Here is a 6,000-nt window from a genome sequence, read left to right as displayed (position 1 = left end):
CCATGTTGTTCTAATAGGATTTCTAGAAGAACGCACAAGCAAAGACTTTGGGGTTTAGGAAAGAGATGATTTTTTTTTGAAACCTTTATTTTTTTTCTCTTGCATCAGGTTCAGAATAGGTGTCCATCAGGAGTTGGCAGTGTAGGATTTTGAGGAGCTAAAAACAACAGAAGGAGCAGAAAGCACGTACAGTTTTCTAATACACATTAGAAGTTATAAATACATGGGTTTATTATTTTGAGTGCAGTATTACCCATTTTCTGCTTTATCTGTTTCTTAACACAGCTGCACTGCGCTTTTTGTTTTCACTGGCAGCACTACAGCAGAAGCAGGCTTTTATTTCTGGAGATGATGTTAAGTGTGCTCTCAATTTGGAACTTTTTCCATTTTAACGTGACTGCAAGCAACTTTGAAAGTTTTCACTCCATTGAAATCTATAGCAACACTCTCTCCATAACTGAACCAGTCTATTGTGACAGGCTTCTGGTGGGTCCTTACCATTCTGCTATTACTTATATTGTTACTTCAGATCATTTCTTATTATGCCACTTCCTTATGGTTGTGATTACAGAAGTCCCATTCATTTACTTTTGCCTCTGTCTGATGCAAATGGCTTGTCACTAGCAGCATTACAATATATTTGTATCTTTTTCAACTCTATCCCTCTTACTCAAGTTTCCCTAGGCTATACTTTCAGGCCCTTTGTTATTTTAACATTCACAGCCCCTTGGGAAGCTCTGAGAGGCAGCAGCAGCCATGAGTAGGGTCCAAGTCTATTGGCACCCACCAGCCCCCATGCTACAGCTTAAACAAAAAATCTTTGTAAGAAGTGCCTTTTCTTTCACATTTTCTTCTTCCATTATCATTCTCATTTCATCTCTCTTTACATTCCTTTGCCTCCTGCTTTCTTTTCCACGAATATGTAGGACACAGTTCTAGGGCATTTTTGACTCTCCACTATCAACTGGATTAGGTTGGAATACTGCTGATAAACACTTTGCTTAAATCCAAACAAAGGAAATCTAGCAAAACTTGTAACTTGAAGCATACCAATTTTAATTTTGACCTTGTGGAGAAGGGAGTGTTTGCATGATTAAAGGTCAGATTTTATTGGTTAAACAGCAAGTTTCCTTAAAATAAAGGTTGTACATAAGAACTAAACATTTTGCCAGTATTATTGATTGAATTCTTTCCTCTCCAAAACCTATGTATCTAGAACTATGAGTAATAGCTTACAGATAGCAGGTATCTATGGCTTACAGGGGATAGATTTGATCATTGCAAGAGTGAATCTAAATTCACTGGGATTCTACACCCAGGAAAGGAGGAGTTGAGGCCTCATTACCAGCAGGCACACAGTACTAGCAGCTCTGAAGCACCTTCAATTTTTGTCTGTACAGAACGTGCCATGCTAACAGCGGGATGAGAACACAGGGGACAAGTGTGTGAGCACTAACAGGCACTTTGTGCTTATGGACACCTATTCTGTAAAAAAACAGAAAGACTCGACAATGTAAAAATACAGCCTAACAGCAACTTTGGTCTTTTCAGCAGGTGATTTAATCAAAAAAAAAAAAAAAAAAAAAAAAAAAGGTACTTGCCTTAAGCTAGTTTGTATGTCTTTTTTTTGTTGTTGTTGTTTATCTTTTAAATAAAGTTACACTAAACAGTCTTTTTAAAGTTATGCAGGCATAAATTTAGAATTTCTCTAGTGTGTTTTCAGACATAAAAGGTTTGGGCTTATTTTGTTAATCTTCCTCCTGTGCATTAAGAAAGTTGCTTTAGCACTCTCTCGAGAAGACAACACTATAATGACACTTGGTGAAAAGCAGAATACCTAGGGAAATTAACAGGAATTACAGAGCAGGTCTTAGAGACCTCCAAACGATCTTCCAAATTTCTGATCCAGACTAATCATGGCATCACGCTACCACGGAGTCTGTCACCTTATCTTAGGTGAACAGTCATTATCTCACAGAAGAAAGCCTGCGGCCTTGTAGAAATGTAACATCTCCATTTCAATCTCAGTACTGTTGAATGAAACTTTACAAAACACTTCTTGATGAAGTTAAACCAGCCTGCAGCAGAAGCCAGGATTCCTGGGGGGGGAAAGACTGTCTTTTGGGCGTTTTGCCCATCAAGGTACCTATCTATAAAAGTGTTTTGGGAAGCAAGAAAATTAGACGGACAATGTTAGGAGAGGAAAGGTACTTGACGTGCATTGCAGAAGCTGAGCCACTAACTTGCGGAGTTAACAGCTGTTACCTGATAGCTTCACGGAGGAGCAAGGTGGGGGCAACAAAACAAATCAGGTGCCTATTCAAGTTGATTACCAGCTGTTTGGTAGAAGGTAGAAAATAATTTACCCCAGTCATAGGACTACAGTAATTACATTGTTCCAAAACAAGATGTCTTGGGAACAAACGAAGATCAGCCCTCGGATAGCTTTGGTCATTAATTGCTGTGGTATTTCTAACATGTAACTTCACTCCAGGTCATTTTTAGGGGTACTCCTGGGTCTGCTTGCTTGCTTTCAGACAAAACCTTCCAAAATAGGCAAGTAGGAGCTGAATTAGTACATCAGATCTCATCCATTATACTCCAACATCATTAACATGTCTAAACACTGTGCAGCCTAAGGGCACCTCAGTGCAAGAAGCAGCTTCATCTTTGCCAGTAAACATATTTTTACCTAATAAGTAGTAGTAAAATTTTGCTCTCCTTCCTTTTTAGATCTGCATGAGAAATTTATTTGGTTTCCTTGTACAGGGAGGTGGTTTTTTTTTTTTTTTTTGTTTTGTTTTTTCCCTTTTTGACAATTATTGGATTAAAACTGTTCTATTTCCTTTATCTGAAATATTGGACAGGATCACAGGATTAGGAAAATCTCAGATTCCTCATGAGCATTTCTGTATACATGAGGCTACTTAAGAGTTCATTACAAAATTAATGATCAAGAACTAAGCTGCCTTTATTTAGTGGTTCCTAGATTCAGGAACAGGAAAGGTAAGGTAGCAGATGTACCAGGGAAGGGGAAATCACACCTGTTTAGTTGATCTATTTAATAGATATAACTGATTGGATACCTTAGTGTTGAAAAATCTGATGACAGAAACCTGCATAAAAAAAAAAAAAAAAAGGATGAGAAAATTCAAACTACAAAACACTTTCATCAAAAAGATGGAGGCAACAGAGTTCACTTCACTGACAACTACTGAAGGTACTAGGAAAGCTCTTGAATCTTGCAATAGAAAAAGCTCATACTGAGTCTTCTACCCCCAAGGTTCGCTTGTGCACCTTACCTCATTTAAAATTGAAAGATCCATTTCTCCAAAACTGGTGACATAAAACCATTTCAACTGTACGTCAGGATTTTTTAAAGCTCCTTTGCAATGTCCACAAGGCTGAGAAAACTTCAGTGATGTGATACATAGGTTAAAGTAATGTAAGTCATTGTCAGGAATTTTTTACACTGGTGATGGGCTCCCATATCCAGATCATCTTTCAGTACTGGGCAATTCCATGTCACACCAGCCTGGTAGCATCCTAGGACAACCTACTAGGTTCTTCATTATCCACAAGAGGAAGGAACCAGGTGGGAGTGATTGCATCAATTTTTTAACCAGATACTGAAACTGTAATGGTCTGGGAATAGGTATTTTGGTATGTACAACCATAGTTAGTAAAAAAACAGTCTTTTAACTATCCTTTTCTGGTTTTACATCAAACTCTTTTCCTCTGCATTCTTTGCCTTGTAGTTACTAACAAATGCTTAAATTCCAAGTACAGTTTTACATGAAAATTCATAATAGTAGCACATCTTCAGCCCATCAGAGCTGAAGATTAAACTGTGGTCTGATTTGGGTAAGTGCTCTTAAGTGTCAACAGAATAAACAAGTTCATCATGTATTATAGCTTCCGTGGGAACATGCAGAAGTTGCACGTTCTACCACCTCTATAAATAAGTCTGCTAATGATTGGCTGCATGGCACATCAGTATTTATTCTAATTTTAAATAACTTGCTCAGTAGCTCTGGATGTTGCTAGGGATCCCTCCTCCCTAGGAGGAAAACTGTCATACAAATTTCTGTTTCATCAGTTGTGACCAGTTAGCTAATAGAGGAAATTAAGTTTCTGCATACTGCACCTTTCTGCTCCTCAGAGTTAGACTCTGATAGAGGAAAAACTCACTCATTTGTGGCTTAAAGGGAAATTGCCACAGTCTGTGAAGTTGCTGGATACCTTAATGAGATAGGAAGAAGGGTGCGGAGGACTGCAGCACGCAGTTTAACACAATTCTTTTGTATCTCCAGCAGAGATGAGTGAAAATGATGCAGGGGGAACATCTGAATTTGAGGGAAAGAGATCAGCCAGTGAACAGAATTTACGTGGATGTCAGTAGAAGTAAACATTACCTATGTATTATACAAAATATAGCTCATTACATCAAGAATTACACAGATTCTACACACCTATCCCTTAGGCTTTGGCAATGGGCTGAAGTCCTCCTCCTGTAAACAAAAACAGAAGTTTACATTTAACAACAGGTTTTCTTTTATATAAATGTTTGTCTTTTTGTGTCTTCATGCATTTTATGAGAAGCATGTTCTCTGGAAATCTCTAGACTCTTACATTCCTCTATTTGTTATTTTAACATTTCGTATTTTCTTGCATTCATGAAAGTTAACTATTGGATTTTTAACTATTGAATTTGAGGCTTTTTAGTGATGCCCCACTGAAAGGTGTGTACTAAACTTTTACTATAGCCAAGTAGTGCAAATGAAGCGCAAATTTTCAACAATCTTCATCTGATAGACTACAAAATTTCTCCACAATTTGATCTCACTTAATCTTAAGTCCTGCCTCATCTACTGTGCTAGAGCTCAGAGAATGCAAGATTTATAAGCACCATTATACTAAGTGCTGAATTCAGAGAAGATGATGTGTTCAGCTAAGTATTCATTTGTACATAAAAAATGTGCATTTTGGGGTTTGATTTTGGTTAATTTTCAAGGAGAACCATCCTCATTGCAGACTGCCGCAGTGATGAAAATTTTATTTTAATTTTTAAACTGAAGTCACACCAGTCATCTGCTTGACTGCATATAAAGCACACTTTCAGAGATCTGTGAAGCCGTATCTCTGCACCGACCTTTTAGCTGCTGTCTTTTGAGTGCATAGGGACGTTCTCCACTCGACACCGGGTTTGGTCCATGATATGCTGGTAGCCACGACTGCAGTCAGCATAGAAGCCTGGTCAGCAGTGCCAGTTCTGCAAGGCCTTTATTAAAAGTGCTAGGTTAGCAAACACTAGGCATAACAGTGAATATCAAGCTGATTTCCTCAGCTCCTTACTTCAGGACCGCAGTCTACTGACACTTTTTATCTACTTGTATGGAGGTGAGTTCAGATGCGAGGTGGCATTGGTAGGTTAATATTACAGGTACAAAAGTTTGTCATATTTGCAGATCTTGTTAACCCCATCACTTTCAAAAGTTAGATTTTCCATATGAAACAAATTTTATATTCATAGATACCACCCCTTCACTTCCTCCCCCATCTCCCCACATGTTCATATTCAACCATCCAACCAATCTTGGAACCAGAGAAGGTATAAACCAAATTCAAATGAAGAAACAAACTCCCACAACACAACAGGTCCCTCTGTTTTGGAAAGCAAGAATTAAAAATTCACAAGATGTTTGTTACAGCACAAACTTTCTTCATGTTTTATAAGCGAATCTTGAACTATAAGGACAATTTCTCACCAGTATCTATGCTATTGATTTAAGATTTAGAAACAAACACTGTTTAAAATCTAGAAACAGTGAGCAAAAAACTCCCACTGATCTTTGTTTGCTCAGGGATGTGAAAAAGCAGCAATACAACACAAGACAGAGTTTCAGTAAGCAGCACGGTGTTAATACAGAACTGTCAAAATGGAATACATCTTAACAAAAATGAAAACTCCATGAAAAGCAATTGTCCCCTCCCACACCA

Source organism: Aythya marila (assembly GCF_965140915.1).
Source record: "Aythya marila genome assembly, chromosome: 4".
Taxonomy (NCBI): Eukaryota; Metazoa; Chordata; class Aves; order Anseriformes; family Anatidae; genus Aythya; species Aythya marila.
Note: the sequence above shows the minus strand (reverse complement) of the source record.